This window comes from Emys orbicularis, chromosome 8, assembly GCF_028017835.1.
Source record: "Emys orbicularis isolate rEmyOrb1 chromosome 8, rEmyOrb1.hap1, whole genome shotgun sequence".
Lineage (NCBI taxonomy): Eukaryota > Metazoa > Chordata > Testudines > Emydidae > Emys > Emys orbicularis.
Window position 1 is genome coordinate 51,402,467 of NC_088690.1, and position 26,453 is coordinate 51,428,919.

At 39.6% G+C, this 26,453-nt stretch overlaps 1 protein-coding gene across 2 annotated transcripts in view; it reads left to right on the plus strand.

Annotated features, from left to right (window-relative positions):
• BRINP3 (BMP/retinoic acid inducible neural specific 3) overlaps positions 1–26,453 on the plus strand; it is a 296,446-nt gene that overhangs the window by 245,764 nt on the left and 24,229 nt on the right. The gene's annotated exons all lie outside the window — the stretch shown is intronic.

Below are 26,453 nucleotides of genomic sequence, written 5' to 3' on the forward strand. Positions count from 1 at the left end.
ATTACATCAATCAGAGAAAATGGCATGTTGTTAATATAGGGATGATTTGGTTCTTTTTGATTGGTCACTTATTAATAGATATGAAATGTTCCAGCTGGCCAGTAACACTTTAATTAAACAATGGAATACTTAAATATTAATTGGGCCAAAGCAAGAGTTAGAATGACTCAATAGCCACATGGTTAGGGCACTTACCTAAGAGATGGCAGATCCTTGTTCAAATCCTTTTGCCTCCTCAGGAGAAGGGGTATGTGAACTGGGGGTCTTCCACATCCTTGGTGAGAACCCTCTCCACCAGGTTAAGGATTATAAGGCAGGGCTTTCCCCCTGCCCTGGCTGTTTTGTTTTGTGTGAACTCATCTGAGGGGCCCAATCCAGTACACATGCTGAGAGACCACATACCAGATCAGGCCCCCACACATGACTTGGGCAGCCAAATGCCTGTTGTTCCCAATTTGTGACTCACTCTGGGGCTTAGGCAGGACATAGGCATCCGGACACCTACTATGAGGCAGTACTGCACATACTCAGGCAGGAGATAGGCATCCAGCTGCACAGAGTGAGGCTGCAGTGTGCAGATCCAAGGAAAAACAGTAGTCAATGAGTTTAAGTGCCTTCAGTGTTAGGCAGTGGCTGCACATGTGTTTTGTGAGTCGCAGTGGTCCCCAAAAATGGGACTTAGGTGCCTAAGTACTTTTGTGGATCCCACACTTAGTGCCTAAGGCCCAACTGAGAACAGGGTCTCATTGAACAAACACAGAGACTACCAACCCCATAGATCTTACCAGCTAAATAAACAAGACAAACAAAGATAGGGGGAAAGGACATAATATACCAACGGAGTGAACAATGCAAGGGTGGAGAATTTCATATTAGAGCCATGATTTTGGGGGTGGGAGGGGAAGGGGATTTTTTTATTATTTTAATCCTTTCAGTGGGCTAAGGTTATGAGGGCACTAGGCAGATGGAAAGACAAAGGAAAGGAGTGTGCAGAAATATCCCATTCGCACCGGGGAGAGAATGTTCATAGTGAAAACTGCAGAATGTACTCCTATGACATCATCATTGTCCAGGGTTCCTTGCTTGAACTCTTTCCTGCAGCAGCTCTGCTGGCTTCAGTCTCTGGCTGTCTATCTCCTGCAGTTTCTTTCCCAAAGGCAATAGGGCTGTGGTGAAGAGAGATGCTGCATGGATCCAAGTGCCTCCAGAAGAGAGGTCTCTTCCTTGCACAGTTCTGGATCTAGGAGGGTAAGGGTGGCCCTTGCTGGGCCACATTTTGTCCCCTCAATCCCAGTGCAGCTGTACATCTTTCAACTGCTTTCTGCAGTTGTTGTGAAGAATATGCTTATTCTACAGTCCCAGACTGCTTTCTCTGCTTTCTCAGATGCCAAAAGCCCTGCTTGTCACCTACCCTGCTTCCCAAACCTCCAAATTTCCTCCTGACAACAGTTATGATTCAGTTAGGCATTGACAATACTGAAATCTATCTGTCTACTGAACACTGAAAATGTGAGGCCAGCGTAAAATAAAAGCAACTTATTAAAAAATTACAATGTTTTATTTAATTAAATAAAAACTTTAATTTTTTAAACTTAAACTGAAGTGTTGCAGAGTTTCCACTAGACCAATGCAAAATACAGGACATTTGCTGAGGTGGTTACAGAGTCTTGCCATTAAGGCCCATGGGTTCTCTAATAGAGATGGGACACAGAGCTGCGGTTGTGTCTGTCTCAAAAGTGTGCAAACCCCACAAAATATACCTCAGTGAAACAGGCAGTTCAGCTTATTTGCTGTGTAAGTTACTAAACAAGCTATGACAACAAGAGACCTAAAGAGAAGGATGATGGTCTTGTGATTCAGGCACTAGACTAGGACTCAGGGACTCTCAATTTGATTCCCAGCTGTGCAACAGGCTTCCTCGCTCTACCTCAGTTTCCCCATGTGACATCGGGATAATGATCTTACCTTTCTTCCTCCCCTTTACATGTTGTAGCTATTTAGATGGTAAGCTCTTTGGGACAGCAACTCCCTCTCGCTATGTTTGTAAACTCCGTAGCATAACAGGGGCCTGATATCGGTTGAGACTGCTAGGTGCTACTTTAATTCAAATAGTTCTCGGCTGATTCCCCATGTTGTGCTACTTTAAAAAAATAATTAAAATGTTCTTTCTGTACGGGAACAATTGTCTAATGATGAACTAAAGAGCTTTGACATGACTGGAGAATGAAAGAGATGAAGGTCAAAGTTGGGGACAGGAAGTATTGTCATGCACGTCCACATTTCAGGCAATATGTTTTATTGCACTGATGCTACACTTTGACAGAGATTTCTGCTTGTCAAATCATGTCTGTCAGAGCTCTCAGAATAGGCTTTTCCAGGCTCTGAATCAGAATATTCTCAATTAGATGAGAAGAGGCACTGTGATATATGCATTGATGTAGGTATGGACACACACGAGCAAGCATCTTTTATTCTTCACCTATCTTATACCACATGCAATTACACTATTATCTCACTCAAAAACTAAGGCATTAGCTATTCAGATGGGACAGCTGACACTAAAGTTAAATCTTCTGGGTTGTGTCTTAGGTCACCATAACCATATACTTACTGTACCATTGTCATGAGATTAATTTGGAGTATGGCTAGATCCACCCCTGCTGATGCTGAATTTTCACTTTTTGGAATTGAAGATTCCTTTGAAAAGTACTGTAAGGTTGCCTTTGAAACTGTTATTCTCTCATGTTTATTCTTGGTTTTCCCCCACAAAAAAACCTGACCTTCATTCCAACAGGTGGAATGAAACAAATCTATTCCATCATAAATCCTTCTAATTCACATAACTGAGGGAGCAACATTTCCTGTCCAGCAGGTATGAGACAGACAAGCTCTGAGGGACTCAGTTTCTTGTATTTCCATTGCATCACATTCAAAGTTTCCCATTCCATCTAATTTATTGGTTATTGTGTCTTACACAAACCAACAGCATCAAAGAGTTTCTGGTATATAATATATTCTCCAACTTTTCCTATGTCCCCATTATGAGAACAAAGCAGAGTTATGGAAGGAGCATACTACAAGCTGACAAACACACCTCACCTTTTTGAAAGTGATATTTTAGCCAGCAATATGGTGTGCAATTGTAGTGTCATATGGATAATCTCAAGGCTAGCTTAATCTGTGGACAGAAATACCAAGAAGAGTCAACTGCTGCAGCTCCATATCTAGAACATGAAAAAGGACTTGATTTTTAAAAAAATAAGAATATGACAATGAAAAATATGAATGGGAAAATAGTGTGTACTGTACATGCCTAGTGATGGACTGAAACAAATAAATTAGATCCCACTTGCCATAAACAGTACTGAATAGCAGGCTCAACAACTCCACTCGGTCAGTGATCACTCAGGAATACAAGTCAGAAAGGTTCTGTTTTTAATCTTTGTTTTGTTGTTGTAGTTTGTTTTTCCTTCCCACCAGTTTCTAAGTCAGTTTAGTCCTCCTCTGAGAAGTGTCGGATTGGCAGCTCTGGAATATGCAGTCTTCTGACATATTCACTGGATAGACAGGCACAGGCAGTAGCAGTATTGGCCATGTTGTTTTGCTAACATGTCTCAGTTCTTACTTGGAGGGACCACCTATATGGGTGGGAAGGCAAGTTGGCCTTTTTGTCCCTTCACACCTTGGCCTCTTTTCTGAGAATGCTAGAAAGGTGCCAGCTGTGGCAGTGATGTGTGTCATGTGGGCACATATTAGCTAGGAGGAAAGTTCATTGTTTACTAAAGTAAGTAATTGTTTTGTAACTTCTATTGTCAGAGTCAGGGGCAGCTCCAGGCACCAGCGCAGCAAGCGTGTGCCTGGGGCGGCAAGCTGCGGGGGGCGCCCTGCCGGTCCTGCGAGGGTGGCAGTCAGGCGGCTTTCAGCGGCTTGCCTGCAGGAGATCCGCCGGTCCCGCGGTTTCGGCGGCAATTCGGCGGTGGGTACGCCAAATCCGCGGGACCGGCAGATCACCCACAGAAACGCCGCCGAATCTGCATGACCGCGGACCGCCCGCAGGCATGACGCCAAAGGCGGCCTGACTGCCGTGCTTGGGGCAGCAAAAAACATAGAGCCGCCCCTGGTTAGAGTATATAAATTCCTGACAGAAATAGACTTCCATGTAGCTCCAGGGGTAGATTATGACACCCTAATTAACAGAGTAGTACCTTATTCCCTGAGTAATCCCATTGATATGAAAGGGACTGTTCTAAGGGTAAAATATTACTCAGTGAAAATCAGTGTCACAATATGGCCCTACACTATATAACTCATATCTTTCTGTAGCTTGCAATAAATTCCAAGTATTTATTAAGCACCATATTGTGGAGCTGTTACTCCCCTGTGGAAGTATCTGTTCACACATGTAATCCGAATGACTTCAGTAGGGCTATTTGCATTTGTAATTGCTTACCAGGGTGGATAGGATTTCTACAGTCTTGCTCTAATATTGAGCCTTATTCTACCACCCTTACTCAGTGTGAATAAGTACCTTGCTTCATGAATAGTACCATTGATTTCACTGATCCTACTTGCAGAGTAAGGTACTACACAACCCGAGTAAGGATGGAAGAATTTTCCCCTTAGTGATAGTAAAACTATCAATGCAACCATTTGTTTCCATGCAGGGTTATAATCCAATACAAGAAATCATGATCCTACTGTTTATGTCTGCAGTTAAAACTGTATTATCATATGTCTGTTTTGCACAATGCTGGGAAAAAGTCAACTGTCCTTTGGCAGACACTATCTTGACCGAGAAGCCTTTCTCTTCACTACTTTCAGAAGGTTATCAGCAGACAGAATGGAGGCAAAGGCATATCCCTTCTGGTGGGAAAATTATGTCTGCATGACTTTCTTCCCAGACATCCATTATCTTGCAAAGGTGCCATAGTAATGCAAGGAAGTATGAGAACAAGACCTGTGCTATGCAATGAAGTTCTTCTTAAATCCATTTTACAGTCTTTGTGGTAGGACGGAAACAGAAAGTTTTCAGAACAATGGAGATGTAAGTGAAGTTCTATTTGCCTTCAATAACTAAATGAAAGGAGGCCAGTGCCTTAAAACCACAGCTGAAATGAAAACAAGATTCCATTTCTGTCATGTTTCCTTTCTCCACAGTTGCAGTTGACCAGTGTTTTGAAGTTAAAGAGTGACCTTCACCTCTTCCAGCTCTGAGTACTACCTACAAGTCAAAAGAAGAGAAGAAAATTATCTAAGCCATCTATGTATGCCCTCATCCTGGGCGTGGACCCTCTCATCACTGAAGGTGATGGCAACATGGCCTCTTGGCAGAAATCAGTACAGGAAATAACACAGAATTTGTATCCTAAGGCCTCATATCCACACTTTCCCATGATTTAACTGTTTTTCTAGCTGCCTACTGAGAATGTGAGAGCGCTGACTCAGAATGTGACATCTCTGTCCCTCTGAGTACATGCGTACAATAAGTCCTTAGACTGGATGTAATCAGCAGACTAGTCTGGTATTGATGGCCAGTCATTCCTAAAGAGAACTGACATAGCAGATGAAACAAAGCAGCTACTGGAGTACAGAAGACACTTTGTTCTTGTTCATGTGACAGGAGAATGACCCAATTTTAGCATCAGTTCTCCAGTGACATACTTAGAAGCAGAGAGGATGAATATTAAGCAGGAGTTATGTATCTGGAGGAGCATGTGCAGCACCAAGTATTGGCTGGAGGAGTGGTCACCGAATCAGGAAATTCAGTCTTATTTATTAACTTTTATGATTGACTTCTATCAACAACCAAGATACAGTAGTTAATCAAAGAAACAAACATCAAATTTGAAGTTCACCTGGAAGAATCTTCTTGCTCAGTCCACAGCAAGATCATGTATTTGTTCCAGTCTGAGGAGCTCATAACTATATACATAACATTTACAGCTGGAAGAACAAGAGTAACATACTTAGTCCAAAATTTCTCCCTATGAAGACACTATCCAATTCACCATAAAACATGTTATCACGTGGTTTTTGTCAAAAAACAAAACAAAAAACTTTCATTTTTCCCTTAAAAAAAAGAATATTTATTTATTTATGGACTATCTGGATTTTTAGCCATATATCTTACAAAGAATTTTTTTGATAAATAGCTTCAGGTTGTGTGTCATGGAAGAGACTTCACTGTAGTCAGACAAATATCTGGTAACCACAAATGCCCATTTTTTTCACCATTTTAAACTCATGCATGCGTCCTTGTATTCAGAGAGACCCTCAATTTTATAATCCATAACCCGCTTATGTAACGACACAGCCCGAAGTATCAAGCATAGCTACTTTGGCGAGCTTCATTTTTTATTCTATATCTAAGGAAAACATCCATAAAATAATGACAGTCCCAGTGCAAACTGATGGCAGGGTCTTCACCATCATTATTTATTTTTTAAAATCCTTTATTAGTGCCCAAACTAATGAAATAATTCTCAGAGCAATGCACACAATTAAAAATCCCAGTGTTTCACAGCCGGACCTAATAAAACAGCATGACCTTGAAAAACAGGATATTATTTTGTACATTCTTTTTGGCATTATAACCTTAATTTAGAAAAAAACAAATGAGACAATAATTGATATTTTTTTTCTAATTTGAGCTGAAAGCTTACAATCTGTGTACATTTGGACTGCTTTCATCATTGTATTATCTGCACAAAACAGCACCAGTTTACATTCTTCCTAGAGCAATGACTAAGTTACAGTATAAATATACACCAAAAAGCTGGCACATATGTCTGAGGTACTGTGAAATGGGTAGCTATGCTGTTGACTGTATGATATGTAAGGCTACATTTTCATCATGGGTATTTTTAGTAAAAGTCATGGACAGGTCACGAGCAGTAAACAAAAATTCACAGGTGTTGGGAAGGGGTGGCCTGGGACCCCCGCTGGTGCTGGGGGGGAGGTGGGCGGTGGCACACAGCTGGGACCCCTGCTGGTGCTGGGAAGGAGGAGGCAGGCAGCAGTACACAGCCCGGGACCTCTGCTGGTCCTGCGGGGGAAGGGTTGACGGGTTCCCTACCCGGCTCCGACTGGCATGTCCCTGCAGCTCCTAGGGGAGGGGCGGCCGGGGGTCTCCGCACTCTGCTCCCGCCACAAGCACCGGCTCGACAGCAATCATTGGCTGAGAACCACAGCCAATGGGAGTTGTGGGGGTGGCGCCAGTGAGAGGGGGCAGTGCACGGAGCCCCCCCCAGCATTCCACCTAGGAGCTGGAGGGTGAGAGCTGGGTAGCCCCTCAGCCCCAGTAAGCACCGCCAGGCACCCCAACCCCCTGCCCCAGCCCTGAGGCCCCTCCCACACACCCAAACTGCTGCTGCTGGCTGCTACAGAAGTCACAGAGGTCACAGAAAGTCGCGGAATCTGTGACTTCTGTGACCTCCATGACAGACACGTAGCCTTACTGATATGTAATGATTCTCTACAAAATTTGTTTCAAAGGAACTCAGAGTAGAGAGAATCTTAATAGGTTCCAAGACAGCATGTAGACTCTTTGTCCAGTTTCCTTAGATTTCAGTATGTTGCAACATATTTGATTATTGTTTTTGTCTTGCTGAATCCAGTCTATGTGATCCAGTGAACCTTGCAGCCAGTATGGAATTACTCACAATTAGTAGATTTTTTTTTCATATAAAGCTCTATCATGTATAGTATTCAGGCTACACATGTGCACGACATTTGGATATAATCTCAACCATACTGAGAAAGGCAATATTTTATTTGTTGTAAGGAGATAAGCAAAGGTTCAGAAATGCCAGAGAACCCTTCTCAGCTTTTAAATTTTAGTATTAAGAGGACCAGGTTTCCATCCATGAATATTTAAAAGGAAGTCTATGCAGAATTTCTGCATCTGTGCTTAAGAGGATGTTTAATTGTTGTTGCAACTTGGAATTGGATTAACTTCAAAAATAAAAATAGACTCTTTCTCTACATAAATCAAGTTTTTATCTCTAGTGAATAGAGATTAGTGTCCTGAAAGAGGGGTGGGGGGTGGGCAGAGAAGTATTATAAAGAAGTTCTCTACAGGAGGCACCTGTGAATCTTGGCAAAATATAATTCCTTAGCCTGCTTGGGCTCCTGAATAGCTTACTGTTATCTGAGTATAGAGGTCTACAGATAATTTGAGATGAATAGAGCCATGGAATTCTGACTATAAGTCCTATAAACCTTTGGAAATGCATAACAGCCTGAGAATTCTTAATGTTTTGTGGTAAAACAGTTTTCACTTATTTCATTAGGTTTGCAAAAATACTGTTGTTTTAAGTTTTCACTTTTTTAAGGATCTGGAGAGAGAGAGGGTGGAACTGATTTTTTGTGTGAAATCCATGTAAAAAGCATTCTTTGTAGCTTTCCCCAGCTACATTGCTAGAAACTTATTAGCATAGAATTAATTATAATGACTTTGTAGTGTTTGCATAACATATGTTTCTGCTTCCAACATTATAAGGTATGAATTAATGGACTCGCTTAGGGCTAGAGAGAGTCAAAAAAATTATGGGCAAATCATTTTGACAACCTAGTCTGTTTGTCAGATGTACAACTCTGACACAAAGACAAAGATGAACACATACTTTATTTTAAGTAGGAATAATTCTAAAAAAAAAAAAAAATGTTCCAAGCTCTATGTAACTACACAAATTTGTGCACCTAGGTATTTCCAGAATATTTAGGCCAATTTTTTCAAAACCGTGCATAAAATCAGTTAGCCAAATCCCCATGTAGGAATTTCAATAAAACTGCCTTGATTTCTAGAACTGAATCCTCCTTACTTTAACTACTAGTGGTTCATAAGCTACTCTACCCGAGCCTCAGAGGCAATATGTCTCTGACTACACACCTCTGAATCACAATTCTTTCCTTGAGTCCTTCTGCTCTGGTGGACTGGTAGGCGGGGCTTATGCCAACCTCAATTTACAACACCTTCTCCATTCTGAGCTGCTTCAACTGCATTGGCCAATTAGAAGGGGGTGGAGCCATGGTTCTGTCCACTCACACATCCCCTCCCCCACAAGGGGAGCCTTGTTTGTGTTGTGTTCCACAGATTTGGACTCAGGCATTTATCTGCATGCCCTCCAGTTGCATTCACTGTATTAGGTGTAGATATTCTGGGAGGTGCCCGTGTATCTTGAGAAATCAAGTGTGTCTCAGTTGCAGCACTGATTTTTCTAGGCTGTGGCAGAAGAGGTGCAGAAGAGTGTCATCTTGTATAAATCCCATTGAAACTCAATGGGAGTGAGGTGTTTAGGGGCAGATTTTTAGAAGTATTTAGATGTCTAGCTCATATTGATTTAATTGGGAGTTAGGCACCTAAACACCTTTCAAAATATGTCCCTTAGTTGTCATTTCTGCCTTTGAAAATCTCCCCCACAAAGGGACTTGATTCAAAAGCCCACAAAAATCAGTGGAAAGACTCTCATTGAGCTCAACTGGCTTTTGATTAGGTCTTATGATATTTGTACAGGGATTGTGCCTATCAAAGATGATATCCTTCTTTTGTATGCTTTATACTAATTAGAATTAAAATAGAATTACAGTAGATGCATTATGTGCTCAAAATTAAATGCATAATTTATAGCATTGATTATATGTTATTGACAGTGTTTCCCAACCAGGACAGTGGGCATAAAACATCCATTTGTACCACTTTGCATTTTAATGAATGATTGTTGACAAGAAATACGAATGTGGCAGAAAAGTGTTCTGTGAGTATTTTTGGATGTCAATTGGTTATCACAATGAAATCATTTTATTCAAAACTGGCATTTTCCTTGATTGGCAATCTTTCATTTTGAAGTTTTCACTATATGATCTGTCAAATAACAAGAAAAAAGAGTTTCCTATGGCTCTGAATGCCATTCATTCTTCTCTCTCTTCTCATATTTGCAAAGCTTATAGTATAATTTTATGTTTATGAGACACTAGCTTTCTTTTCATTCAGTGTAACTATATATGTTCATTGTAAAAAGAAATCTGATTGACTTCTGTAGCACCTATCATGTTTATCTGCAATACAATATGCTGTTACATTGTCATCTTCTGCAAAGAATAATAATAAAAAAATACACAAAGAAAGTTTAAGGGTAGAAAAGAGGATAACATATTTTTCCACGATACATTTATATTATATAAAATAAACTCTTGACTAATGGAATTCTTATTTTTATTCATTGTATACCTTGTTTTTAAAAGGAAAGAATAAGTGTCAGGTAGCTCACATGACTGATATTGTCTATTATTTTCTCAAAAATTAGATATGATTAAAAATAACATTTTTTGTTGCCTTAGATACAACATATGACCTTTATGCAACTATTATTTTTCCATATGCTAATCTAGCTAAGGAATTTTATGACTATCGTGGAGATGCCCATAATTTGCTATGTGCTTTCCAAACACTGATAAAGGACAGTCCCTGCTCGGAGGAGCTCATAGTCTAATGAGAAATCTGTAGAGAGGTCAGGGGAAAAATAGAAATAAGTGGTTTGTTATTTTGTATGATTAAAAATTAGGAACACCTCAAAAATCTTAAAACTTGGCAGAAGCAACTTCATACATGACATACAATCTAAACCCAGATTGATTTATTGTGTTCTCTGGTCAAAAATTACACCTGATTTTATTTTATGGGTAAAAAAAATCACTATGAGATAATTTTCATCTCCAGTTGCTCTGTTTACAGATATATCTTTTACCTATATTGAGAGCAAGAATGTGCTACTATAAAGGCTCCTTTTCAGTGTAAATGGTACAGGATGTGATATGTTCCAACTTTTACAATGTATTTTTGTTGTCATCTGTTTGATTAATTTATCATTTTTATTTGCTATTGTGTGATAGATATGCTCATCCCTTGTGTATTTGCAAACATCATTGCTATTAGCTTCATTGTGTTAAAGAACAGGCAAGCTGTTGACATGAGCTTGGATTATTATTTTCCTATAATCGTTTCAATTTCAGAGAATGACTAAGGGAGAAATTTAGATGTGTCCATAGCCTCAGGGAGACGGGTTTTGGATGACTTAAGGTTTCTAACAGAAGAAATATTGAAGATGTGAATCTTTTAAAACAAGTTTATTCTTACCATATTTGTCCTTTATGTTTTACATGCCCTTTCTCTTTTGTTTTAATGGGCTATTATTTAAGCACTAATGCCCAAGCCAAATTTTAAAAAAAAGGACTAGTGATTTTGGGTGCCTACATTGTTGGATAGGCAACTTGAGACAACTAAAAGAGGAATAAATTTACAGTCAGTTGAGTCTCATAATTCTATGAAAATCAAAAATGGAACTATTCTGATTTACAGCAGCTAGGGATCTGGCCTACTGATCACATCTGTGCATATATATTTAAAATTATTCATCTTTTTTCATTAAAATGGACACACTCCCTATGTCCGTATGTGACCTTGTTCTAATTCTTAAAAACATACACACGTGGGAACTTTTGATTCTGTACTTTCTCTGAGCTGTTTGTTAATTTACAGTCTCAGCATCTTGTATTATTTTTTCCATATCCAGCAAGGGTGTAAAGGCAGTTTCAGTCTGACAGACAATAGCAGTATAGCCACAGTTAGCATGGGGAGTGGCAAGCAGCAGCACAGGCTTGCCAAGCTGAGTATGTAATTATAGAGTCCGGGAGGGCAGAGGGGAGATTGTTTTTAAGGTGGCTACCCCATGCTATTGCTTACCACTGCCCATGCTACTGTGGTGCAGTACTATTTTTAGCATGCTAGCTATGCAAGCTGGGAATCACATCCCTAGCTCCAAATATAGGCACAGATTTAGAGGAGCAGTGAATTGAAAACAAAGGCATAACAGTTAATGACCACATACACTACAACAAGCATTTTCAACCCCCATAATAAACTAAGGTGTGTGTGTGGGAGAGGGTGAGAGCACTGAGCATCTCAATGGATTGAACTTTAGTTTGGGAACCATTTTATCTGAACCAACCCCATCCTTCTGGGATTTAGATAAAGTGGGTCCAGGATCTTAGTCATAGAATTTAAGGCTAGAAGGGACCACCAGATCATCTAGTACATTACAAAAATAACAGGAGTACTTGTGGCACCTTAGAGACTAACAAATTTATTAGAGCATAAGCTTTCGTGGGCTACAACCCACTTCTTCGGATGCATATAGAGTGAAACATATATTGAGGAGATATATATACACACATACAGAGAGCATGCTCTAATAAATTTGTTAGTCTCTAAGGTGCCACAAGTACTCCTGTTATTTTTGCGGATACAGACTAACACGGCTGCTACTCTGAAACCTATCATAGTACATCACAGGCCACCAATACCACTCAGCACACATATACTAACTAAACCCAACAACTGAAATTAGACCGAGGTATTACAACCCTCAAGAGACTAAATTATTATGTGCCAAAGGCAGAGAATGGGGGCGATGGAGGCACCACAACGCCCAAGCCCCCTACAACAGCAAGCAATTGATCTCTGAAAACATCTGCAGGTTTGTTTTCAGTTTTTCAAAACCAAAATCCAACCAATGAGGTTTTGTTAAATCAAAACCAAACTAGTCCCTGCTTTGCCCATCTCCAGTACTTTAGCTAAGATTACAAAAATACAAACAAGTTATAAAAATAGAGAATAAACTATAGACTTGCAATAACTAGCACATTTAGAAACAGATGGCTAAAAACTGAATTTGCTTTCTTGTTAGGGGCAATAAAGAAAACAGTTGAGGTAAACTGGTTGCAAAAGTGAGAGAAAAATGTGTTGCATTTTCTACTACAAACATCCAAATCACGTTCATAGATTCTATTGAGACCAAACAGTCTGTTTTTAATTGGAAAGGGCTTCATGAGCCTGTAAATGTGGGATATGTGCTCATCTAAAGAGTATTTTGCATATTCTTGTCATGCTGCATACAACAGATACTGCTCAGCCACTAAATTAGTTTCCCTGCTTAGAGCCTGCACAGCTTTAATACTTTTTAGTTCTAAAATGGAAGAGTAATGTACTGCTGTTGAAACACCTTCCCAAGTCATATCTGTTTTACTATATCATGTTTAGAGAAGCTGCATGTTTCTAGAACTGAACTCAAAGAGAACATTAAACATTCTGAAGCCTTACTTTAACATACCCTCTCCATTTGCTGAAGCCCATCTTTACACTACCAGAATTCTTTCTAGTGCCAGAACCAGTAAGTTTTAAAATACTAAGGACTTGTGTATGGCTTATTATACTAGTGGCATCTCTAGTTAATGTTGACTGACATCTTCCATTATAAGACCCTATTTTCAGTTGTTTATATGTGACGGGTTGGATCACAGAACCCCCCTGGGAGCTGCCACCTGATGTGCCAAGGTAGCTCTGCTCCTGTTTTCCCTGCCAGCTCAGGACTTCAGCACCCTGTCTTGCTGAGCCAGACACTCCCGTCTGCTCCAACAAAGACCCAGGGTCTGAATTACTTGCTCCAAAGCTGCAGGTTTACCTGAAAACAGTTCACAGAAGTGTGCTTGTCTTTAGCACTCAGATGCCCAACTCCCAATGGGGTCTAAACCCAAATAAATCCGTGTTACCCTGTATAAAACTTATGCAGGGTAAACTCATAAATTGTTCACCCTCTATAACACTGATAGAGAGATATGCACAGTTGTTTGCTCCCCCGGGTATTAATACATACTCTGAGTTAATTAATAACTAAAAAGTGATTTTATTAAATACAGAAAGTAGGATTTAAGTGGTTCCAAGTAGTAACAGACAGAACAAAGTAAGTCACAAAGCAAAATAAAATAAAATGTGCAAATCTATGTCTAATCAAACTGAATACAGATAATCTCACCCTCAGAGATGCTTCAGTAAGTTTTTTCCTCAGACTGGACACCTTCCAGGCCTGGGCACAATTCTTTCCCCGGTACAGCTCTTGTTCCAGCTCAGGTGGTAGCTAGGGGATTCTTCATGATGGCTCTCCCTCTTTGTTCTGTTCCACCAGTTTTTATATCTTTTGCATAAGGCGGGAATCCTTTATCTCTCTCTCTGGGTTTCCACACACCCCTCTCACTGGAAAAGCACCAGGTTAAAGATGGATTCCAGTTCATGTGACATGATCACATGCCACTGTAAGACCCCAAGCCTTCATTCCTCCCAGCCTGACTCACAGGAAGGCTTGCTTGCAAACAGAGCCCCAGTCAATTGTCCTGGTTGATGGGAGCCATTAAGATTCCAAACCACCATTAATGGCCCACACTTTGCATAATTACAATAGGCCCTCAGAGTTTCTAGTCCCAGATACAAGAGTGGTACATTTATACAAATAGGATGATCACACTCAGTAGATTATAAGCTTTGTAATGATACATTACAAGAAACCTTTTGCATGAAGCATATTCCGGTTACATTATATTCACTCATTACCATATTTTTATAAAACCATATAGACTGAACAACGTCACATTATACATTTGCCACACTAACTATTTGGGCTTAAGTTTTCCATGCCAGGTATCTGCCTAAAGCTAAAATGTCTCAGCTGTTTCCAAGAATAAAGCAAGGGAAAAAATATGTTGCTTTGCTCACATTAAAAAATTTCTACAGCCATTTCATTGAGAAGTTCTAGTGCCTCCATGCTTTGGAACCGGGACTTGAAATGTAGCAGGAGGGTGGCCGTTTGCCTAATCAGCCCAAATGTGATATATTTCTCCTTGATACTGCAGATAAAAAAGTTTGACATCCATAGAAAGTTTGTCCCCCTTCCCCACCCCTCCCCCTCTTTGTTCTGCACCCTGACTCTATTTCATTTGCAGCTTGGTAGTTCTGCTTCTAAATTTTAATTCATTTGACCCCAAGTTGAGATTCCATGCTTCACTAAAGGGGATTGGGATCAGTTACCAAAGCATCCTATCAGAATCCAGTCACTTTTGCCACTTTCTGCTACCTGTTCACATGCCTGAGACTTTCATGTGGTGCTAAGATCTCCTGGGGGATGAGAACAATGATTTTAGTGTTATATATGGTTAGGAATACCAGCCTGGCTTCTAAGCTTAGCTAGTAATTATATGAGGCATGTGCCTCTTTTCAGAAATACTTGCCCATCATATGGCTTTCAAAACATGGGATTTCTTTACCTTTTCTGATACACTTGGTGCAAAATGGAAAATATAAGCAATATTAAACTGCTTACAGATTAAATGGCCCAAGGACTGCCTCACTAATAATTGTGCTAAAGTTCAGAAGTTATAAAATTTGGAAAAACAAAATAAACAGACCAAATTATGTTCTAGAAGGTGTCTAAAGGCACAGTCATGAGCAAAGCAAGGGGTGGTGGTTTGCTCCATCCCAGGAGGCAATGTAGCTCAGAGATACTCCTGTGACACACCGTTCTCTCCCTGCTTCCTCTTTGCATTGTGTGTAGCACTTTGTTGCAGGCCTATACCAGTTGCGCTGGCTGAAATATTCTGGAGGGAGTGGCAAGGTTCTACCAGTATCGTGGCCCTCCCCACCCACCTTCTCCAAGGGGAATAAGTGGGCCTGCAATATTTGTTAACTCCTACTTGCCTGGGCTCATGAAAGAGTTTAAGGGTGTAACATAAGTCTCCCTGCATGGACAGGTAATCCAAGTCATAATCTAGACCTATATGAAAATGTTAATTGACAGCGTTTCCATAGAAACTAATAGCAAATGGAAGCCTTTAGCCAAAATGAAATGAATGCAGTCAAGTTACCTTCTGATAATCAAGGACAAACTATAAAGCATTTATTTTGTGCAAGGAAGCTAGACTTCAAGTATTTTTAAATATAGCCAAGTTGCCCTCTCCAGCATTGTGCGTTGTTAACTGGTTTCTGACTAAGAAGTAATTTTTTTCATGAAGAAATATTGGAGTTAATGGGAGTCTTTCCGTTTATTTCAGTACTCTTTGGATCAGGTCCACAAGGAAATAGATTGTAACCCAGTTTTGTCAAACACAAACATTATCTGAGTGACTACCTATTACTAATCCAAACAACAATTATTTACTGTTAAATTTCTGCCATGCATAAAACAAACATGAATGGTAGAATTGGCAAGTTTTACACTGGAATTTGCGTGGGATTTATGTGAGTGGACATTTAGCTTTAAAGGGTTAACTTCAAATCAATCAAACATGCAATGTTTGAGCAGGATCATTTTTTTTTAACCTTCTTGTAATGTCAATCCTAGTTGTATAGCAGTGAAGCCTCCAGCTGCCTTGTGAAAAACGTTGGATTATGAGTGGATTTGAGATTTTCAGTCCTTTAGCCAGTAGAGACTGATTGTACTTCATAGGCAATGTGATTAGGCATCAAGGTAAAGGTGTTTACATTACCCCCTGATTACCTTACCAGTGACAAAGCTGCTCACCTTTACTGCCAATCAGATGTACCACAAAACAGTACTTGCTTGACATTGGGGAGAAGAGATTACAGCACTGAGAAGAAAATATAAGAAATGGGCTGGAAAGAATCCAAATGAAATATCTGGTACAACTATAAATGCTCTTTCAATATAAATGCAGTACAACCCTTCCCACCAAAAACATGTAAGAGCAATGTCAAAACCATTTTGATAAATTGGGTTTCAGAAAATCAGGAGAGTTAATGGGTAAAGGATTCATGCCTCAGTACATTAAAAAAAAAAGTTTATATATACACAAGAATTCATTGTTATTCAGTGGAATTCACTCTGCACAGCAGAAAATCCTCTGCAGGAAAGAAGGAATATTAAATCTCCAGGAGTACACTTTAGCTAGTTATTCAGTAATACGCTGCAGTTATCCACCCCCACCCTCCATCATCACCTTTCTAACATTCTTACTCTGTGTGGCTGAGAGCGAGAGGCATCTCTTTTCTCTTCCTTTTGTCTTGTCCATTTATATGAGAAGATCTTCAAGGCAGAACTCTGTGTTTGTACGTGACTTAGCACCGTGGAGCTGTGTTCTCACCTGGCCACTACTCTAATAAACATAATAAATAAAATAATAATGTGTGTACAGTGCCTAGGACAATAGAGCCCCAATCTTGGTTTGAGCCACTAGGTGCTACTGTTATACAAGTAATTAATAATAATGTAAGAATTATGGGTAATCTTACACAAAGCTGAATAGCAATCTTAAAGTGTAATAACCTTAAACTCTTCTTGAGCATTATTTGCTTCAGGTTTGACATCACTGAAACACATGGACTGTGTTACAATTTTGTATAAGAAAAAAATGTTTTGTATATAGATTCCCAGATAAATACATTTGACATCTAAATGTATTAAGCAATGAGAAATAAGCGGCTGTACATGGCATTCCATTTTGGAATAACTGAGGGTAGTATTACACTTCTCTGCAGCTCACACATCAGTCTCCCTTCAGGTAGCTCCCCAGAAATAAGAAGTCCTATATATATTTCAACACAACTTTCACACTAGAAACCCCATTTAATAAGATAATATAAAATAGACATTTTCACAGCTTGATTTAAACATACTGTACATATTGTCTCTCTGAAGTTCTGGGCTGTGACTGAGTGTTTACATTGCAATGATTCAGCAGAGCATTACACCTCATAATTCAGTACTTTTCAAACTACTTGTGTCCAGGAAACCTGGTACCATTTCTCTATCATCACATCCAAATTCATGCTCTTTCCAGCTTATCAATCATTTTCATTAATTGTAATAAGTATGGATTTCACTTCACTTCGACCCATATCCACCTTCAATGTTATTGGGACAGCTGCAGGGGTTGGGGTTCTGGTCGTTGTTTTTTTTGGGGGGGGGGGGATGGAGCTTGTTTTCACAGCTGGAGTAGAAGATTGTCTCCATGTGATACCATCTATTAGAGGTTTGAGTTGTTTGCAGGGGAATATACAAATCCTCTGAGGGGATGTCCAGATTATTGTGAATAGGATTTTTTATTGAAGCGTCCATATTCATGACTGAATTTCTCTAAGGTGTTTTATCATCCTACACTGCTTATTATAGAAACCACAAAGCTATTAAAATAAGTTTGTTGGGACTATTACAAGTGTTAGGTCTTATTACACATGTGGATATGCCATAGTAAGCTCTAAAATGTTATCTGCATATTTTCACTTGTCAGAAAAATATATTCTTTAATGGATTTTTTCTAGCAGCAAATGGTGTCCACTCCAATCCATTTACAGTTATTAATGTTGGTTTTTAGGAAGTTTCTATGAAAGGCAGCTACATTTGATTACTCTTTTTCAGGCGTAGAATGTCATTTCCCCTGAGGAGAAATTTAAGGGGGACTAAAATGCCTTTAATATGACATAGCTTTAAATGAAGATTACCAAACGGAAGCAGATCTTTAAAAAACTACTTCAGGGACAAGTTTTATTTCGCCCTATAAATATAAGCAAGCAATAATCAAGAGAAAATATCCTCAGTGGAGTGAGAATGAAACACTAAAACCACTGCAAATAGATTATCAAAGTTAGGCTCCTTCTCAGAACAAAAGGCTTGATTAGGTTTTATGATTACTTTCTAAATTCTTCTTGGGCCACCTCACTTGTTCAGATCCTGATAACATGCTGATGTAAAAAGAAAACGTCTGTACTCGCAGGGCCGGCTCTAGGATTTTTGCTGCCCAAGGCAAAAACAATTTTGGCCGCCCCCACCCCCCATTTTTTAATTACCCCCGGCCCCGCCTCAACTCCGCCCCTTCCCCAAATCCCCAGCCCTGCCTCCTCCCCCCAGGCTCTCAAGCCTAGGAGGGAGGGAGGGGGAGCAGCGGCACGCGAAACAACCAGGTTTGAGAGCCTGGGAGGGAGGGGGAGACTCCGAGTGGCCGCGGCGCAGGCGCCGCTTCTCCCCCTCCCTCCCAGGCTCTCAAGCCTGGGAGGGAGGGGGAGCAGCGGCGCGCGAGCGGCAGCGGAGGTGAGCTAGGGCGGCCGGGGCACATTTTTAGGGGCGGCATTCTGGTGCCGGCCATGCCACCCCTAAAAATGTGCAGCCCCAAGCACCAGCTTGTTTTGCTGGTGCCTAGAGCTGGCCCTGTGTACTCGACAGACTGCTCACACTATATCTTCAGTGTTTCCAAAGCCATTAAAACTCACAACTGTAAATGAAAGATTACAGAAGTTCAGTTAGACTTCAGATAGATATAAGATGGCACCTTTGGTTTTTTAATGGGATTTTAAATTGTTGCACATCAGTTCATCAATATAAACAAATAGAGCAATGGCACATGCAATAATTAAACAATTACTTAAGATAAATTTGCTCCTGCCATAAGAACTTCTGATGGGTTCCTGAGAGTGCATAATGGCTTCTGGTAGTATTTTGTGGCTCAATTTGCATCTTTGTAACTGTAGATTGAACTGACTTGATTGAAAAAGTCATGATGATGCTGGTGGGGGCGAGGGGGTGTTGAAATTCGTTAATAACATGACAATTATAATGATCAGAAGAGTATTCTTCAGAAACACTGTTGTAATTAATTTAAACAAAAATCATTAAATATTTTGCTTAGGAAAGAATATATCTAGATAAGATAGAGCCATTCTGTAGTCCCTAAATATAATGGCATTCATTTTATGCATAATTATATGTATATGCAATCTACATTGCCATGCAAGGTGTCAAAGAGTGATTTAGGGACTTTTTTAAGAAGGGACTTAGGCTCTTCAGCCACTTAGGTACTTTGCAAGTTTTACCTATGCTGTATTTCTCTTCATCATAGGCTTTTAGTATTGACTAGATGGTACGCTCAGCTCTTAATTTAATATATAGTCTACATTTTGGGGTATTATGCAAGACAAATAAGAGAGTCCAAAGAGACACAACATTTCTTACTGGTTATGCAGCAATAGAGCTCATTGCCATATAATGACTTTCTAAAACTCTACAGCCTTCTGCTTGGCAGCATATAGATCCAAAATCTGGTCAATCCATCATATTAATGTTTTTTTTTATTTTGGGGAATCAAGCAACAGCTTGTTTTAATGACGTATGACACAATTATTTCAGGAAGCCTCTGCTTTTTTACCTAACAAAAGATTTGGGGATCCCTTTCCATTTGTTTGTACACATGTCATGGCAGCTGTGTATAAAGTGCCTGTGTAAAATGTAGCTATGTTAAGTTGGTGCCCAGAATTTAGCTTAGGTTGAATTAAAAGAGAAAATTAGGTAATTTTCTGATTAGACCATCATGTCTTGTTTTTTTTTTTTACATCAAGAAATGCTGAAATATGAATGCAGAATTGACATCTGTGTTGTTTAATTGAAACGGACTCTTTACTAGTAAATTCGCTGTTAATTCTAACTCTATATAAAGGAAAGTAATGATATATTACTTTTATTTGAATTACAGTAACATATAGAGGTGAAAACTGTGGTACAAGAGCTAGTCCCTGAACCAAAGATCTTACAATTTAATGAGCCAAGACTTTCAAAGGGTGAAGAAAGTGAACGATTATTATCCTCCGTTTACAGATATTAATATGAAGCAAAAAAAGATGAAGTGACTTGCCCAAGATCACACAAGAAATCTGTGGCAGAGTCAGGAATTGAACCGAGATCTCTTGAGTCCAAGTCAGGTGCCTTAATTACTGGCCTATAAATATAGGTATAATTCATGTTGTAGGGCTAGGAATAGGTTTTATTTCTTCAGGTTATTTTCAAGTATGAGACAAATGAGAACAGAGCTGCCTTAATAATCATGCTATAAATATAGTGCACGATGCCAGGTCCCTTGAAGTCAATGGGAGTCTTTCAGTTGAACTTAATGTACTTTGTATCAAGCCCATATGTGAAATCCTGAAGTGACGGTTTTTGGGGTACCCAGGACTGAGAGTTACCTTGTTATCCCCTGCCTCCAGCATGAGGAAGCCTGATGTATGCTTAGCTGGGTATCAGGTCCCTAAAACCACCAAATTTTCAGCCACTCAAACACTCTGCTATGGGCTACACCAGCTCTTACTTTGCCTTTCAAGTTAACAATAGGTGCACCCGAGACCCAAGTCCCTTTGAAGCATTCCCTTGTGATATCCAGCCCCTGACACTGGCTATTCACAGAGATACAAGGTATCCTCTTCAAAGGAACAGTATACACACCAGCTTGAAGGATTCAGCTCAGGCCCAGCTACACATCACAGCACTGAGATATGTGTATAGTGGAAACAAGAATAAGAGTATTTATTGTCACAGACTAGACATTCAAGACATAGTGGGTAAGGATATTGGAAACAAATGGTTTCATATAAAACAAAATCATAACATGTTTTCTAGAGACTAAACTTAAGAGGTTAATCTCTTATCTAAAGAAGTTTCTTTCACCCAAAGTCCTCTGCAGTGTTTTCAACCAAGATTGGTGGAGATCTCGTTTTCATGAATGTAAACACTCTGTTTTCTTCCTAGGTCCAGAATGAAGGGGTGTCTTCTTTGCCTCTTAAATATACCCTTAAAGTTCATTGTCTTAGCACACAGCCAGGATAACCCTCCATGCCTTGTTTTTCCTGTGTGTTCCTTTCCTGTTGACTTTATATATAAATAGACATCCATTGTGTTAGCTTAGAATGCTTAATGTACACCCCAACAGAGAGATACACATTTCTTACCTCCTGTCCAGATGAAAACCTGTATTTTATCTTTGCTGGTAACTACTACCTTGATAGAGACTTTAAAACATTTTCAATATACACCTCTACCCCGATATAACGCGACCCGATATAACATGGGTTCACATACAACGCGCTTTAAACGGCCTGGGGCTCCAGCTGCTGCGGGGAGCCCTGGGCCCTTTAAATCACCGCCGGAGCCCTGCCCCCGCTACCCCGATATAATGCGGTTTCCCCTATAACGTGGTAGGGATTTTTGGCTCCCGAGGACTGTGTTATATCAGGGTAGAGGTGTACTTAAATGCTGCTTTATCCAGTAGTTTACCAACCGGAACTCTCTAGAAACCAGCATTTCTAATAAGGTTGCCAGGTGTCCAGATCCAGGCAGCACTCACCTCGGGCAGCTCCCCACAAGCAGTGACATGTCCCTGCTGCTCCTAGCTGGAGGTGCGGCCAGGAGGCTCTGTGCACTGCTCCTACCCTGCCTCGCCCAAGCACTGGCTCTGAAGCTCCCACTGGCCAGGAACCATGTCCAATGGGAGCTGCGGGGGCAGCACCTGCGGGCAGAGTCAGGGCGCAGAGTCGCCTGGTCATGTTTCCACTTAGGAGCAACAGGGACATGTCTCTGCTTGCAGGAAGCTGCCCGAGGTGAGCACTGCCCGGATCCGGCACCCTGAAACCCTTCCCGCACCCTAACCACCTGCCTGAGCCCCCTCTCTCACCCAAACTCCCTCCCTCCATTGGTAAGTATAACCCTTACTTAACTGGAATTTTTTACTAGCCGGCACCCCTCCATTTTCCCAAATTACAAAACTTTTACTGTACATACATGACTATTTACATCGTACCTGTACATCCATTTCACAACAATATTAAGGAACAGAGTGACACTGGCTTTCATTTAGGACCTCACGTGACATTCTTTGGTAAACTAGAGTGCACAAACCAGAATCAGGATATTCCAATAGCCCCCTTACCAGCTGGCATAAAAGGGTTCTTGGGTCACACCTGGACCCATTGAAATCAATGGGAGTTTTGACATCATCAATAGGGCCAGGATTTCACCCATAGTACTTAGTCTAAATTCTAGGCAAGCAGGAAATTCAAAGTTAAGATGCTAACACCAACACTAAATCTCTTCCTATATCCCCAACCATCCTCCAACCTTGTGTCAGTGATCCTATCCCCCTGCTATCTTCATTTCTAGTTCAGAAACCCCATCCCCAGTGGTCACCTATTACCTACATACTCTATTATCTCACACAAAAAATTGAAAGCTGTCAAGTTCAGGAAATAAGTAGTTTTCAATCGCAGTATTCAGGCTGAATTTCTACATTATTCTTGTTTTGGAGTAAAGAATTACTAGCATACGTTCCTGGCCTGTTCCTATGGTGCAACACAAGCATTTAAGGAGATATTTTTTCCTGCATTTATACATACACTCTGACCATAGAGTTATATGATTTCTATAAATACAATGCTGTAGGCCAAAGATGGTGCTAGATTTATTGGCTCCTAGATTTCCATTTCCTATTGTTGCTACTTCAGGATACATCTGGGTCTTAGAATCTTTGACCTCTCATTCAGATCCCCACTGAACTGTTGGTGATTTAGAGAAGACACGGTCAGTCATCCGGGAAGAATTACACAAATTAGAAATGGAAACAGCCTATGGTATTAGCCCATCTACCTCATTTTGGCAAATACAGAATAGTTCCATGCAGTATATTGTCCAATTATTTCTCCATACCATATAAAGTGACTCAAATAAAAGGACTATCATCATTCTCTTTGGATCTTTTTTTTTCCACACTGCAAAATCTCACTTTTAGGAGATTATTTCCTGTATGTTAAACCAAAAGTTATCATTTGCTTAATTCTATTGTTCTTAGTTTATTCTCTTCAGACCTCCCTAAAATTAGTTTCTCCCTCCTTGGGGTTTTTATCCTTTCAAATACCATATGTACAGACAGTTATCACATTCACAAATGTGTTAGTCATTGTTAAAACCAAGCTATGTCCATTTAGTTTCTTAATCTTTCCTCTTAATCCTTTATTAATCCTTTATGTTGCCTTTCCTTGAATTCCTTCCAATTTCTAGTATTGAGGTGCTCAGAACTGAAGCATTATTCTAAGTACAGTCTTACACTACATAGGAGGGTACTGATGTTGACTTACCAAAGAACTGGTTAAAAAGTTTGAAGTTTCCCAACCAAAAAGTGGGACACATTTTTGAACAAATAAATAAATGAATGCATAAATAAAATAATAATCACAAAAAAATCCCATGTTTGACTAACATACAAACTGGCAGTCACTAGAATTATTTTCCATGTTCTCTTTTTCTTTTTCTTATTTTATTTGGTCAGTCTTATACCTCCTTAGTTCTCCATGATTTTTATGAATTGATAACATTTCAGTCAGCTTGTTAGTTATTTCCCTTATTTCCCTGGGTACCCCAAGAACCCTAAGAAGACATACTATCCAGACTTGTAATATGTCTTTCAAATGTAAATGAATCCAAATTTAACTTCTCATAATTATTTTAATTGCTTCCCCCCCGCCCCTCCCATACCTATAAGGTCTGACCAAAAGCCCATTGAAATTAATGAATAGACTTGCAACTAAAATGAGCTTTGGCTCAAGCCCGTAGAGAGGAAATCTTTATGACTACCAAATTGTTCTCACCTCTCTGTTGTTAGTCCTGTTAGAAAAAGAATTTAAGTAATCCAGCTGAGTGGTTTTAAGAAGACTTATTTTGTAATCCTTCTCATTTATTTTTTGGATCACCCTTCTTGTGTATATGTTCTTCCTCTCATATGTGGGAAAAGTCCTTCTAAGTCCCCTTGACACCTTTAATTGTTATCTTATTCTGCTTTTGCCAGTCTTAAACCACTCAGCCCTTATTTCCTTGTATAATTACTGTACCACAGACCATTAATAGAGTTACTGTGAAGGCTTTGGAAGAGTGACTCAGATGTAAATCTCTTCAAATAAGTAGATGGTACTACAAAGCAGTTTGTTTTTGGCTTAGTGATAATGTGATGGTTTAAATGCAACTTTCGTTTTATTGTGAACTGTGATAACCACATGGACAGGTCCTAAAATTGACTTGGGTGTGACTGTTCCCTGACATAAAACTAGGAACAGGGAAAAATGCCTGGTCATGAGAATAACTGGATACACGAATTACTGTGATTAAACCCACAAATCTTTAAATGAAATTTTCTGATTGAGGACAATTACAAGGTTTAGCAGAAATCTCAAATATAATGTACTGCATACTGTATCAACCAACGCTACATATTTTGAGTATAAAGACATGATGCTGAAGACACATATCAGGATCAAGGTGTGCATCTGGTATATATTTATGCACTTTCAAGTTACACTTTAGCAAAAGAGCATATTAAAGGGTGATGTTAAATGCCATGCTCATCAGAAGGGGAAATTCTGAACTTTCTAGGAAGTTTACACATCAGATGCAACTTTGTAGAGTCAATAAGGATCAATAATGGGAGTCTGTTGTTAAGAAGATAAGAACATGCCATGATAATTTAGCAAGCAGCTGGTCCTTATCTGACTGATATGATAGTTTGATAAGCTAAATTCAAAGCAATGAAAACTAACTATTTAAGATTAAAGTTTCAGAGTGGTAGCCATGTTAGTCTGTATCAGCAAAAAGAACAAGAAGTACTTGTGGCACCTTAGAGACTAACAAATTTATTTGAGCATAAGCTTTCGTGGGCTAAATCCCACTTTTTCAGATGCATGCAGTGGAAAATAGAGTAGGAAGATATATATATATATATATATATATATGAGCAAATACACAGAGAACATGAAAAAATGGGGGTTTCCATACCAACTCTAATGAGACTAATTGATTAAGGTGGGATATTATTAGCAGGAGAAAAAAAATCTTTTGCAGTGATAATCAGGATGGCCCATTTCAAACAGTTGACAAGAAGGCGTGAGTAACAGTAGGGGGGAAATTAGCATGGGGAAATAGTTTTTAGTTTGTGTAATGACTCATCCACTCCCAGTCTTTATTCAAGCCTAATTTCATGGTGTCCATTTTGCAAATTAATTCCAGTTCTGCAGTTTCTCATTGGAGTCTGTTTTTGAAGTTTTTTTGTTGAATAATTGTGACTTTTAGGTCTGTAATTGAGTGACCAGGGAGGACTAAGTATTATCTAGACCATTCCTGACAGATGTCTGTCTAACCTGTTCTTAAAAACCTCAGACAAAAACAAACAATGAGAGAAATTCCACAACCTCTCTAGGTAATTTGTTTCAGTGCTTAGCTACCCTTACACTTAGGAAGTTTTTTCTAATGTCTAACCTAAATCTCCCTTGCTGCAATTTAAGCCCATTGCTTCTTCTCCTATCCTCAATGATTAAGAACAATGTATCTCCTCTTTATAACAACCTTTATGTACTTGAAGACTGTTATGTCCCCTGAGTCTCCTCTTCTCCAGACTAAACAAATCCATGTTTTTCAATTTTTTCTTATAGGTCATGTTTTCTAGACCTTTAATCATTTTTGTTTCTCTCCACTGGACTTTCTCCAATTTGTCCACATCATTACAGAAGTGTAGTACCCAGAACTGGATACCATACTTCAATTAAGGCCATATCATTGCTGAGTAGAGTGGAAGAATTAATTCTCCTGTCTTGCTTACAGCATTTCTGTTAATACATCTGAGAATTATGTCCACTTTTATTTGCAACAGTATTGCATTTTTTCACATATTTACATTGTGATCCACTATAAAAAACCCAGACCCTTTTCTGAAGTAATCTTTCCTTGGCAGTCGTTCCCATTTTTGTATTTGTGCAATTG